At 44.3% G+C, this 14,703-nt stretch overlaps 1 long non-coding RNA gene across 3 annotated transcripts in view; it reads right to left on the bottom strand.

Annotated features, from left to right (window-relative positions):
* The window catches only part of LOC135261307 (uncharacterized), an 88,745-nt gene extending 78,585 nt beyond the window's left edge, over positions 1-10,160 (bottom strand). Inside the window, exons 1-4 of one of the 3 annotated variants that reach the window (XR_010331878.1) lie at positions 9,260-10,160; positions 8,928-9,094; positions 8,691-8,757; positions 2,873-3,005 (exon numbers count right to left, since the gene is read on the bottom strand). This is a non-coding gene — a long non-coding RNA (uncharacterized LOC135261307). The remainder of the gene's footprint in view (positions 1-2,872; positions 3,006-8,690; positions 8,758-8,927; positions 9,095-9,259) is intronic. The other 2 variants (XR_010331891.1, XR_010331881.1) reach the window with 2 other exon arrangements.
* Between the last annotated feature and the right edge of the window lie 4,543 nt (positions 10,161-14,703).

The raw sequence follows: 14,703 nt of genomic DNA, 5'->3' as shown, positions 1-14,703 counted from the left end.
TTTTTTGTGCATCAAGCTAATTGTCTGTCTCAATGGACCTGAAATGATGGTGCTTGATTTTTCAGCCACTGCTCTTCATCCCACCCCCTCTTTTCTCTCTCTCCCTCTCTCTCTCTCTCTCTCTCAGAGATAAATGTAACTGACTGGGCTGACTGGAGCACGTTTGATTCGTAATATGACAGAAACAATATGTTTCCTGAGAGCATTTTATCAATGCCATACACACATAGACATACGCACACACACACACACACACTACAGCATTCACTAGACTTGGGCAGCAATGTAGTATAATGGGTAAGGAGTTGGTCTTGTAACCTACAGGTCACAGGTTCGATTCCCCGGAAGGACACTGTCGTTGTACCCTTGAGCAAGGTCTTTAACCTGCATTGCTTCAGTATATATCCAGCTGTATTAATGGATGCAGCATAAATTGAATGTAAAAAAAAAAAAAGTTGTGTAAGTCACTCTGGATAAGAGCGTCTGCTAAATGCCTGTAATGCAATGTTTAAGAACACATAATGTTTGGATCCTGAGAATGGATTAAATAAAAAGCTTGAAAAAATTTCCAGTTTTCCAGTGTGAGAAATCTCAACAGGTTTGTATCCCCAGTACTGAATGTACCGCCATTCAAACATCACACTCCGCGATATGAACTACGAAATACTAAAGGAACTAAACTGCCATTTGCATGACGGAGTGCAGTGGTGTTTAGGAAGGTCTTGCGGGTTTAAATCCCAAGAGCAATTTGGCTGCTGTACCCCTGAGCTTCCAGTTTACCCTGGTGCTGAGTGCTTCTCCTGAGTTTTTTCTCTAGATACCAAGCAGCACGAATATTGAAAATGTAAACCAGCTCAGGGCACTGGTTGTCCATTAAACAAATAAATAATATCAACGGATACAAATAAAGAACAAATAAATAACAACCACTACCAAAGTTCGTTTTGAGCTTCCGTTTTTATACTGCAGGGAACTCCAACAGTTCCTTGCTCTTGTGACAAAATTTTAAAGAACGAAATCACCGGAAATAAAAACATCACATCACATCCCCCCCCCCCCCCCCCCCCGAATTGACATTCAACTCAGCACAAACGTCGCCTCCATCAGGGCACTGCTGCCGCGACAACAAAGATCATCCTCGTTTTCAAGGCAGGACCGCTCCTTCTTTCTTATTAAATTGGCCGGTCCGCACCTCATTAAGCACCTGTCCTCTGTCTCTTCCAATAAGCATTATAAATAAATGAGCTGGGTAGGCAGGTAGCTGCTAATTTAACTCCCAGCAACAACTATGAGCGCAGGAAAAATACACTCTTAAAACAATAACCAGTTTACCAATTTCCCTTGCAGTCTCAGCAGTCCCCGAAATAAAAGGGCTGAATAATTGAATGGCTAAATAATTTATGAAAATCTTATTTTCTAAAGGACAGGAGGGCATAAATCAGAGGACGCCACGCACGCGGCTCTTTAGCATCTGACGGTGTGGCGGAGCTGTGGAGAGGGTCTGGCTGCAGGATGGGCGGGGTGTGTGTGTGTGTGTGTTGGTAGTGTGTGTGAGTGTGCGCACGGGGCATGTCTTTGTGTGTGTGTGTGTGTGTGAGTGTGGGGTATGTCTTTGTGTGTGTGTGCGTATGTGCATGTGCGTGTGAGACAGAGTGTGTTTGGTTCTGATCTTGTGACCTGCTGTTTCTTTGTTAGCCTCTTTCTGAGCCCCAGACTTGACTGGAGCCACTGGAAATGGGGTCAGCCCACCTGGATGGAACGATAAGGGAGTGAAAGCTGATTGGATATTATACTGAATGAAAGGATAAGAGAGTGAAAGCTGATTGGATATTATACTGGATAGAAGGATAAGGGAGTGAAAGCTGATTGGATATTATACTGAGCGATTTCACTTTGCCTCTGGCTGAGGGGTGAGAGACTGAGATTCACCACTTCAGACCAGCTGGATGAAAACATTCAAATGTGTGAATGGCTTAGAGGCACGGGCACACACTCACTCTCACTCTCACTCACACACACATACACACACACACACACACTCACTCACACACACACACTCGCACTCGCTCACGCACACGCACACGCTCACACACACACAATCACACTCACACACACTCACTCACACACACACACACACACAATCACACTACACACACACACACACACAAACCACACACACACACACACACACACACACACACACAGCATTAATCTTCACCACATTCAGACCACGCACAGCGTTTAACGCAGTATTAACGTCCGCCATGTTTTCTGTTATCCTCTCCTCCCTGGAAGAGTGTTTTATATCTTTACCTCTCCATCCCTGGAAGAGTGTTTTATATCTTTACCTCTCCATCCCTGCTCTGTGTAATGCTTGTGCCCATGTCTTACAGGAATCCGTTTCTATGGCTCCCCAAAAACCAACAGCATCATTAATAACCATCATTTATTGATGGAGTGATAAATACCTGAATTATTTATATCAAACACCAGCACTGTGTTTGTGCGGAGATTATTAATTCTTTTGAAAGATTATTTGTTTATTTATTGTTTTTGCCTGTTTGATGATGCACAGTACAGACAGATTCCCCCCCCCCACTCCCAGGGAAAAACGTGTCTCATATATTAGCATGTAAAAAGCTGGGACAGTCACATCTGCAGCGTCAGCATGCCCTGGTCATGCAAATATGTCCCATCATGCCCCAACCAAACAAGTAAAACACGACTCCTCACAGGACTCTGGTGACTCCTGTGCAGTACCTGCACCCAAACGCGTGTGTGTGCGTGTGTGCGTGTGTGTATGAGTGTGTGTATGAATGTGTGTGTGTGTGTGTGTGTGGGGGGGGAGGGGGGGCCAGACTGAGGTAATTACTATGATTAACTCCGCGTCTGTGAGCATGCCGATGACGACGGGCAGGCCGCCAGGCCCACGGCGAATGGATTTTCTCTCCTCCTCCTCCTCCTCTCATTTTCGCGCCCGCCATCGATTTTCAGTCCGCGGCGCTCTTGACGACGCCCGAATCGAATGAGAAAGAGAGAAAGAGCGGGAGAAGGGGTTGAGAGAGACAGACAGAAAGAGAGAGAGAAAAACATTTTATATAGTGCGAGCTTTTATATGTCCTCTCTCTCTCTCTCTCTCTTTCGCCCCTCTCTCCCCCCCTCTCAAAATCAACAGCAGTGAGTGTCGGCCATTGTGTGCCGCCCCTGGCTGGAGGGGAGAAAGGGGGCCCGGCGCGCTGCAGAGTGCGCTCCCCGTCTCTCTGCCGAGGGGCTCGAGGAGCGCCTGATTGGAGGGATTTCATCGACAGGCTCATCTCGAGAGAAAATGGCCACTCCACACTCCAGTGCTTTTCATTTTCAATGGAAAAACACCTCTGCCCGAAATCTCCATTCGAAAAAACAAGCACTTCGACCCTTTCTAAACACAATGTGTGTGTGTGTGTGCGTGCGTGAGTGTGCGTGTACGTGTGCGTGTGTGTGTGTGTGTGTGTGTTTATGTCTGTGGGTTACATATTCAGTGTTTGATGTAGGCCACAGCATTGACCCCCTTATTATTATATTAGTATAACTATTAGTTGACAAAGTGAGCTAGCTAGCTTCTTGAAACATAAGACATAGTTGGCTATCTAGCCCTTAGTTACGAGTCTGTTTAGCTAATGTCATATCAGTAAGTTAGCTAGATAGTGACTTTACTAGCAGGGTAAATTACCTAGCTACTAAAGTATATTAGCTATAGTAGTGAATTTGCAGCAGCAAAATCACTAATGTTAAGTAACTTCATTCAAACATCACTCTGGCAAACTTTATAAATCTAACCTTAATTAACAAGTATTTACGCATTTATAAATAATCCTTCAGCAAATGCAAGTAAAAAAATGCAAGTAAAAAAAAAAAAAAAAAAAGAAACATTTATAAAGATGAATTCAAATAGTACCCAGGTAATGAAGATCTCAGAAATATGCATTCAGTGCTGCATGCATTTCCCACTAAACTTTTACTATACCCTCGCACGAGCGATTCTGGCACTTCCTGAGTCTGAAACAGAGTCTCTGGACGTCACCGGTTATTCTTAACCGTGAAAAGTCAAGGAAGCTCACTTACAAACTTACAACTTACAGCTTCATCACTACGAGCTTTCAGGCTTTCCATAAAAGCCCATTTGTTCGTTGCTCACATGCGTGTCCGACCCGGAACAATTACCCAGACAACAGCGCCTGATTGCAGCGGGCTACCTGGCAATCAGAGAGAGCCGCCACGCAATCAACTGCAAATCACTCCCGCGGCGTCTCCCATGGCAACATCGAATCCGTCACGCGCCTCGCCCGGCTCGGCCCGCACCCCCGGAGCAAGAGCGTCCGCGCCCGCTGCCCGAATACCGCAGCCCCCGTTCCTGCCGTTAGAGCCACCCCCCCCCCCAAAACGAAGACCCAACTGTGTGTAAATCATGCTAACGGGTGGGGCCCAAACTCCACAGAAGGCAAAGAAATGTGACTATTCTGCATTTCTGAAGTCACGGCAGAGGAAAGGATGGACCATCTGACTGAGGTTAAAGGATTAGTTAAACTGAGGTTAAGGGATTAGTTAAACTGAGGTTAAAGGATTAGTTAAACTGAGGTTTAAAGGATTAGTTAGACTGAGGTTAAGGGATTAGTTAATCTGAGGTTAAGGGATTAGTTAATCTGAGGTTAAGGGATTAGTTAAACTGAGGTTAAGGGATTAGTTAAACTGAGGTTAAAGGATTAGTTCAATTGAGGTTAAGGGATTAGTTAAACTGGATTAAGGATAGTTAAACTGAGGTAATGGATTAGTTAACTAGGTTAGTTAGTCATTGGGCTAAGATCGTTAACTGAGGATAAATCTCTTTGAGCCCTAAGATGATTTTGATGGGTTTTTTTTTGTACTATTCCGTTTTTTATTTTATTTTATTTTTTTACAAATGGCAAAGGTTTATGTAATAGATACGACCCGAAGCACCTCATTTTGTTCACCAGACCAGAAAATGTCAAGCACAGGCCTGAATACGATATGGATTAGCTAGGGAGGCCATATTATTAGAGAAAAAAATAATTTACACTTACTAAAATAAATCTGTTCACTGGGGTTAGGAGGTTAGTTAAACTGGGGTTAATGGTTTAGTTAAACTGGGGTTAATGGTTCAGTTAAACTGAGGTTAAGGGATTAGTTAAACTGGGGTTAATGGTTTAGTTAAACTTTAGCAGCTATTATGTAAAATCAGGAAGAATGTCCAAGTATTCAGTTAAAAACAGAAAACTCGACATTCCTGTACAACTAAAACCTGTTTTTAAATGAACAAATGTGCAAACAGCACCCCAATGATGCATGCATTTCCCCCCTAAGGATAAGGATTTTCAAAATGTCCTCACTGTAGCAGCAAGAGGTAAACTAACAGAGGAACGTATGAATTTGGACTTGTATTGCTCTTTAGAAACAGCACTTTACCTACTGCGAATTGACAACACTTCACCAGTACTGGACTGGGACTGGTGAATTCATCAGTGTTTACCGCTCTCTCATTGCATTTCATTTCATGTTTTCACATAATTAAAGAACACAATGGAAACGTCTAGAGTTCTTGTTTCAGAAGAGGTTTTGCTCTCAGCCGTTGTTCTCTGGGGCCAATTATGACTCACCAGCGCTGTACCCTCAGTTGCCTGATTTGCCCTCTCATTTAGGAATAACATCCAACTGATTTGTTAACTTCTGTGAGCACCCATTATTTCCATGAGGCATAGAGATGCATTTTTTTTTTTTTTTGCTTTGCTTTGTTTGGTGGCAAAGCTGCATTTTTCTCCCCACACGATACGGTTCTTCGTCAGCAACTGCAAACGGTTTTAAATTAGGCGAGAACGCCGACGAGGTGCCGTTTCTCAACGACAAATTCCACCGCAAACGCGGTTTCTTTCGGAATTTCACGAACGGTAACAAAGGGAGTGACCCGCGAACCGAAACGAGTAAACATTCATTGGCACATTACAGTCAGGGCAAAAAAATAAAAAATTAAACATAAATAAATGAATCTGCAGGCTCCTGGAAGATGAATGACACTGAGAAATTAAGTGCACCTGAGGTGAAAAGGTGGGCTGCACTTCACAAAATAAAAGGATAAATGGACAGAATTTGTGAGGCCTGTCAGACAGCTTCTGAATTAAACGTCCATCATTTTTTGTACTGGAGTCGGCAGTTTAAGTTTAATTCCGGGCTATATTTATTTGCTGTAACAGTTCAGTATTTTTCTAAATGTTGTTGTCATGGTGCTAACTACACACACACTTCCGGAACACGCACGGGGGGGGGGGGGGGGGGGGGGGGGGACAGGGGACTGCATATCTTTTCCTGGTGGCGTAATAATTGAAATTTTAAAAGTGCACGGAGTCAAACTCACTCCGAGGCTGTTCTGGAGTAATCTCTCCGCCTGAATTTGTTAAGACACAATTTCATCGGCAGGAATGAAGACGATGGGACAAAGCAAGCTCACGGGGTCAACTCCACACTGTAAACGGGGGAATTGCGGCGCTCGGCTGAACGGGGAAAAGGGTACGCAACACAACCTCACACTCTCGTTACATTCAGACCGCTGGCAATTATCCAGACTGACAAAGGTGCAGAAAGGTAACAGAAACACATAAAAGGTTTAGGCATGGAACAGATAGAATAATTAAGGCAGTGTCATAACATGACAGCAGTGCATGAATCTATGACATAACGCTAAGGGTCAGAATACCTGTGAGGAGAGGGGACAGGATATTTGAGGTGCTTTAATAGAATTTGGGGTCGGCCGAACCGAGATCCAACGTAAACAAGGTGAGTTTTCAGTCAGTGGCAGAAGATGTCCCCATGTGTGGACGTGTTTTCCAGAACGGAACGGTTTTTCAATTTTACTTTATGAAACTTAAAAGCGTCACGGGGCAGCACAGTGGTACGGTGGCTAGCACTGTCGCCTCACAGCAAGAAGATTCTGGGTTCGAATCCGGCCTGGGCCTTTCTGTGTGCAGTTTGCATGTTCTCCCCATGTCCGTGTGGGTTTCCTCCGGGTACTCCGGTTTCCTCCCACAGTCCAAAGACATGCTAAGCTAATTGGAGACCCTAAATTGCCCAAAGGTATGAGTGTGTGAGTGAATGGTGTGTGTGCCCTGTGATAGATTGGCGGCCTGTCCAGGGTGTATTCCTGCCTCTCACCCAAAGCATGCTGGGATAGGCTCCAGCACCCCCCCGTAAACGGATTTATTCCAAGTCTTCTTCAGATCATCTACAATGATGTTTACAATGTTAAGTGAGCTTATAAAAAAAGAAATATATACAAAATACAAATGCTAAGTGACAAGAGACAAGAAGACCAATGTGGGGGAGGGTGGGGGGGATTCCCAGTAAAACCACCCCCTCTGGGCGCCCTCCTCTTTGACAAACAAAGACTGACAGCCCATGTTTTACCCCCGTCTCTGGCAGAATGCAGAGCGCAGGCACGTTCCCCCACAGCGCAGAACCTCATTTCACGGCCTGAACTCCGAAACGGGGCTGATCAATACGGGGACCCCCTGCAGCTGCCTCTGACCGCAAATTGATTTTGAATGTTTGGGGGGGGGGGGGGGTTTGCTCTGTCACCTGTCAGCATCGCTCGTGAATCTGTTACAACGCCAGACACACCGTCGGAGTGAAAAGACGCCGTCTACGCGGAACTACGCGACTGACACAGAGGTCACCGCGTCTGTGCGAAGGAAACAAATCTACCTCGTTATCATTCAGAAGAAAAAAAAACAAAAACGGATTCTGCCCCCATCCCCCACCCCCACCCCCACCCCTTTCCTTCTATCCATCTAATTCTCTCTCTCTCTAAAACTCCACCAATGATGCCTTGGTGTTTAATCAGGCAAGTTAATATTACAAAATATAAAATAAAATAAAAACAGTACTTACAAAAAAAAAAATGTTTCGTTATTTTCCTACAGTGACAGAAGGACAGTTTTTTCGCAGTGGTGCCAGCTTTGCTTTGCTTTTTAAAAAAATCATTCATTTGGTTCATTTCTGCAGGTCAACTATGAGAAAAGTACACAGAACTGAACTGATCTTCCGTTAAATCGAATAATAATAATAACAATAATAATAATCATAATAATAATAATAATAAATGTACCGTTCATACATCTGTTGTAGCCCAAAGTGCATTCAGGAAAACAAATAATAGCAATCAATCATTCTGCGCGTGAGGTTCGGCGGGCTGGGAGGTGGGTGTGTACGAACTAATGATCCAAACACTCGTAATCATTACACTTCGCAATGCAAAGAGCCTCTTAATTTCAAAACTAAAAACTCAGCATGAACTGAAATACAAACACTTATGCGCGAGACTGTAATGAATTTGCTAATAAGAAACAGCATGCCCTGTTAAAAAAAAAAAAGTTATTCTTACAGAAACTTTCAGAAACATCTGCTTTAGGCCCATTTTCACGACGCAAGTTTATTCAACCACTATTTGCTGCCTTGTGCGCAGTGTCACGGTCCATAAACAGCCACTATGCAAATGTTTAACAGGCAGCGGCACTGGAAAGTACAAATCATGCCATTTTAAATTTGCTCATGTATAATGTATAATGTTTACCGGCGCAATAATTGAGCTCTGTAGATTCAGGTATGGGTAGGTGTTTGTTCTCCCCTCCCTTATTGCAGTAACTGACCTTTTTATTGAGCCAGAAAGTGCCAAACACACACAAAGCAGCAGGCCCGGGCCTAGACGGCGAATCGCTGAAAATCGGAAAAAGAAAAACGGGATTCAATAAAACACGCCGTCGCATTATTTCCAGGGCAAATGGATTCCTGTTATTATTCCGGAAAATGCGCAGTTACAGCACTGTTGTGTTTATTGTTGCAGGAGAGAAAAGAGGCAGTGCTGAAACCGGGCTCTGGGACATTACCATACAAATGCCGATCCTCAGCGTTGCCGTCTCCCCGGCTGTGAGATTTACCAGAGCGCAACAATCTCACGCAAGATGCTTTCTTAACGGCGCAATGCCCAAGCCCGTGAAAAAAAAGTCGTTTGGACAGGGCTGGAGGGTAACTGCGCACACAGGCGTTCGGGAATCTGAATTAACACGCAGAGAAAGGGAGGGAGGGAGAGGGGAGGCGTGTGCGTGGTAAAGAAAGCAAAGTGGATTTTCGGGCAGGTGATTGTGATCTGCTTAGGACAGAGCAGGAGGATGCGCGGCGACTAATCCCGTTTGCAGGCAAGTAATGAAAACGCCCCTACCTCCAACGGATGATTGTTTTGGAGAAAACACTTGGGAGAGCTCCATTTCCATTCCCGGGAGGCTCACATCACCATCCGTAAAGACTGCCAATCATTTTAAGACTGAACCTAAAAAAAAAAAACAGCATGTGACCTACTGGTGGTGCAGGTCTGGACATGATTGGCTGGGCTGGGGGGCGAGCGGTAAATCAATGTAATTTGTTCTCGCGTCTTGACAACGGGCAGAGGCTTCAGGTAGCGCTATTATATATTTAAAAAAATATATTTCCATAAGCGGTGCAGACAATTAATAACAAGGGAGCGATCGGGCGCCCTTTCCATATTCGTTTCGGGACCCGCCTGTTAATCGCGCGGGCACTCTGTTAGGACGGTGGCCGCGGAAGGGAAACTGCTGCCCCGCCCGTTTAGAAGAAAAGACAAACGCGCTAAGGCGTGAGGTCACTGGTCGCCTATGGGCTCAAATTAATGCCAAAAGTATTTTGTATTTGTAAGCAATGACTTGTGCTTGCAACTTATGGTTTGTGTTTTGGCATTCATTTGAGCCCATAGTTGCCACCCATAAAGAATATATATGTAGCTCTACAGGGCTTCTGCTAGGAGGAGGAGGTCACCCAGAGACCATTATATTATTATTATTATTATCCTGTTAACTACTATTCAAACAATCTCCATTGGCAATATGTATGTATAATATAATAATGCTTCTTGAATCTGAGTGTGAGTGTATGTGTGTGTGTGTGTAAGAGAGAGAGGGGTGAGGGGAGAGTGAGAGGATGTTTAAAATGCCATTGTTGTGGATGATTTTATTTATTTATAAATGTACTTTTTGCTGAGTGCGCATTTCCTTGTATCGTCGGTCTTGTGCCTCTGCCTCATCCTGCGGTTTGAGTGAAAGGCTCGCTCACGCCGTCTCTATCCGAGCGGTACAGGTACCAGGCACTCTGAAGCCCGCGCTTCAAAAGCAATACATACTGATGCTGCCGCATACCCCGACTCTGGGAAGCTTATTACGGAATTTGCTGCACATCTCATGCATAATGTAGCGTGCTGTTTGGGGAAGCAGAAGTGCGCACCTCTCTTTAATAATTCCGGAAATAATGGGGGATCATTGCGAGCAGCAGATGTTGAATTAGTGCACAACCAGGTAGCTCCAGCCAGACAGACGGCGAGGCTGCTTCGCGGAGCAGGCCGCGATGTAACCTGTTTTTAATTAGCGGGTCTCTGCTGGCTTGTGGGAGCAGTCAAAAAAATAAAAATAAAAACGCACACACGACTCCCGACTCCTGGTTTTTTAAGTGAACATCTGCTTGTTTTTGGTGATTGGGAACAGAGAACACGTGTCGTCGGTGTTCAGAGGGAATGCTTTCAACGCTACACCCAGAATTCATGCGAGGTGTCGCCTGCAAATGTGCACACTGGAGGCGATGTTGCGTGAAATTTAGCCGGGGGAAAAACAGGCACAACAACAAAAACAAAAAATTTGGGCTGAAACCAACATATGCTTTCAGTGACTCTTGGATTTCCATTGCAGCATCTACCCAGTTACAGATCCACAAAGCCTTATTCTCCTGTCAGTACTTACATTCAATTTAATATTTTGCTTAAATTTTTTGTGAGGTGTGGTGTATTCACATATGAAAGTGTCTCTCACAAACAGCAAATAGGTCTAATAAAACATAACATACTGTGTACAAATGTACATGATGCTGCACTTATTCTGAGACAGATGGTAATAATTTTGGCTTAATGCTGCACATCGCACAAAATGTTGGTTCAAATGGCGTCGGTCCGAAGGGCCACTGGGAAAACAAACTGTACACAATTCACAGGGAGTGAGACGGAGTAAAGCAATGAAGAACTGAGGGCGATTATCGCCATGGCAATGGGGTTCCTATTAGTGTAACATAAAGAATAAAACACATGAACTGATTGTGGCAAAAAAGCAAAAAAAAAAAACCATTTTCTGCAAATGATGAAGACTTGCACTGAGAATAATCCTCCTTGTAATATAAAGGCCCAAAAGCATAATGAACAAAATCTCGGAGTAGTCGTAAACTTCAAGTCTTCCGCCCGCCATCATCTCGCTAGTCTGCTCCTTCATTAGCGGAGTCATTCATGTGCACTTCTGAAGACGCTTTTTGAAGTTGAAAGATTTTGAAGTTGTTCTTGAGCTGTTATTTAGAGGTTTAGAGGCAAGGAAAATGGGGGGGTGGGGTGGTGAGACAAGGTGAAAAGCAAACGCTACAAATTCCTCTCAAGCAAATATATTTGCAAAGACGAGCGGCAGTATTTGGGATGAAAATGGCTCACATTGCAGTAATGAATTGCAGGATATGATGGCGATGCGCACAGTAATCAGCTGGGTGGGTAAAGGTGGTTTGTTTCATCTGGAAATCTGACAACCTTGCAAGCTTTTCGAAGACTATTTGGAAGTTTTCTCACCAGTGTTCTGGGACATATGCACTACAAAAGAGTTTATTGTGTTGCACTGGAACTACAATTAATGCAAATGACATTTGTAGAATACATATTCAATAAAATCTCTCATTTTATGATAAATATGGCACACAGTTTTGTTTTTTTACTTCCTGTATCTGCCCAGCTGTGGAAATCCATTACAAAAAATTCATTTCATGGCATGAAGTGATAAAGATGCACGCCCTCTCTTTTTGGCTGGAAAGGGCAGCTCTCAGCCGCTGCTTATAAATGGCTTTTTATAGGATAAACGGGATTGTGAAATGTCACCTTTAAAGCCATTTATTTGTACTGCAAATATCCCCCTCCCCTCCCCTCCCCCCCCCCCCCCCCATTGCTGTGATGTCACTAACACCTTTTGTCCCAGGCACTTAGTGCATGATTTGTAATTTCTTTGACAGGACACATGGAACCCAGTTTGACTCCAGTTTGAGTTTCAGTCTGAATCCAGTTTGCCTTCAAGCTGCAAATTCCATTTTGTTATATCCCACTTATTTCTAATATAAATGTACATGCATCAATATTACAAATATGGAGGCCACATTTTTTCCTCAGAGTAGCATGTCTTTATTATTCAATTCCAATAATAGAACGTCAGAAAGAATAATGCAATTTCCAGACGCGAGTGTAGACGGTTTTGCGGGGTAAGTTTTGCATTCTGAGAGAGGCAAAAGCACTCACCAAGCATCCGTTAACCCACAATGCACCCTGCCCCCTCCTTGTCCACTTTTCTCTCTCTCTCTCTCTCCTTCCCCTCTGTCTCTCTCTCCCTCTTTCTTGCAGACCTTCTCTCTCTTCCCTCTCTCTCTTCCTCTCCCGCTCTACATCGCTCCCCCTCCGCCTCTCTCTACCCTTTTCCAATCTCGCCCCTTATTCTTATTCTCTCTCTATTTCTCTCCCTCTCTACCTCTTGTTCTCAATCCCTCTCTCTCCGCCCGTCTCTCTCCCCTTTCTCTCTCTCTCTCCCTCTCCCCCTTTCTCTCAGACCTTCTCTCTCTCTCTCCCTTTCCACTTCTCTCTCTCTCCCTCTCCCCCTCTCTCTCCACCCTTCTCTCTCCCCTTTCTCTCTTTCTCTCCCTCTCCACCTCTCTCTCAGACCTTCTCTCTCTCTCTCTCTCTCTCTCTCTCTGTCCCTCAGTAAGTCCGAGCCTCTTACACTGGGACAGGGATAAATAGACGCTGAATAAATTCCAGGCGTGTTCCCCAAATCCGCCGCGATTTGTCCTAAAAGCGGCTAAGTCACCACAGAAAAAAAGGCGGGAAAAAGCAAACGGCGGGATGAATAATGCATGCGCGGCGCTGAAACTCGATTATATAAACGCTATTTATCTGATAGACGCCCGCTTGCTCACACTTCATAACTTCTCATTCTGCGATCTCCAATCTTCAAATTTAAGAAAGTGCAGGGCCCTCTCGCACCCATCCCTGACCCCCCCCAGCCCCCCCCCCCACCCCCACAGCCCTCCCCCGGCTGTCAGCTTGAAGGCCGCAGTTTCCATTTTCACATTAAAACACTTTTCATGTGCATCCTCACACATTATATCTGTTTGGTTTTTTTTTTGCCCTATGAAATTTGAAATAACTTAATTTTCTCCAACATGCAGCATCAAAAAAAATTTAAGAAATGTAAACAGCATTATCTTGGTCCATTCAGTTTCCTAAAAGAGACAGAACGACATGGTGCAGACATGGTATTTATACAGCTACATACTGTAAGTAGATTCTGTGAGGGTAAAGTTCTGTTTTGGGCGCACTAGTTGTATTTTAGTTATTTTTGCTGCCGAACAGGGGATTGTGGGTTCAAGTACCAAATCATACCCGTTAGGGATTTGCTCTGTTTAACAAATTGGTTGCAAGTTGAAATCCTAAAGCAGTTATATTTTTCAACGGATGCCGTTCAAATCCAACGACTGACCACAGTTTTTGGTTTGAATCTCTGATCAGTTAGGGATTTACGCTCTTCAGAAGTTGTTTATGGATTCTAATCTCAGCTGTCTCATGCTGAATACTTCACAAGAGCGGGTGTGGTAACTCAGTAGCCATGGAGACCCTCAGACCATTAACAACTGTCAACGAGGGTAAGCAACTTTAATACACAAGACAGAAATAACAGCTTATTTCATTTGCAGGACAGAGAGAAATGGTCTTTTCTGTCCTCATCAAACGCGACCATCAGCAGCCACACCTCCAAAGATGGCCGCCAGACAAACAGAAGCCCATCGGTTGTTTTACGCGGCGTTAAGGGCGCGTGGGTGACATCATGACAAGCAAAACCCCGTGACGACGGCTTCCATAGCTTCCATAGCTGTTTATCTATAAACGCACAGAAGAAAATTAATAGTTTTATTCCTCTTTTTCAAGATAATTTAAGTCTGGAAATTAATTTAATTTTTTTTTTTTGTGTTAGGTTGTGGTTTTATATCAACCTTTAATCTCCCTTGTGTATACGCCGACGCCTTATTTAGACTTAGCTGGGTGCAGCGATGCAGATAACCGGCTGTGTTCTGCTCACGAATTGTCAGGAGCACAATGCCCCGTCGAATGATTTTTTAAGAGCCCGCGGATCCCCGAACCGGGGCTCTCATACCTCCCAGATTATTCAATCTCACACCGCTCTTGCCAGACCCAGATAAGCACGGCACCATGTATTCAGCTCCTTATCTTAACTTAACACTTGCACCCTGCAATATAGGACTCCTCTGCAGCTCCTCAGTGTAGCAGGTGTGACCCAATTAATGTGGGGAATTCGCTTCTTTTTTTTTTTTTTTTTTTTTCAGATGTAAAAGCCACGTCAACAGCGATAAGAAGTTTCCCTCGTTCTTTTTGGAAGTGGGGTTCAAACTTTTAGTTGACACCTCCCATGCTCTCTCTCTCTCTCCCTCTCCCTCTCTTGCTCCCTCTCTCTAAGCATTTATCAATCAGCATTTATCCTTAGGATAAGGGCTGTATTCAATCAACATTTATCCTTA

This window comes from Anguilla rostrata, chromosome 1, assembly GCF_018555375.3.
Source record: "Anguilla rostrata isolate EN2019 chromosome 1, ASM1855537v3, whole genome shotgun sequence".
NCBI classification, from domain to species: Eukaryota; Metazoa; Chordata; class Actinopteri; order Anguilliformes; family Anguillidae; genus Anguilla; species Anguilla rostrata.
Note: the sequence above shows the minus strand (reverse complement) of the source record. Positions and strands in the feature narration are given on the sequence as shown.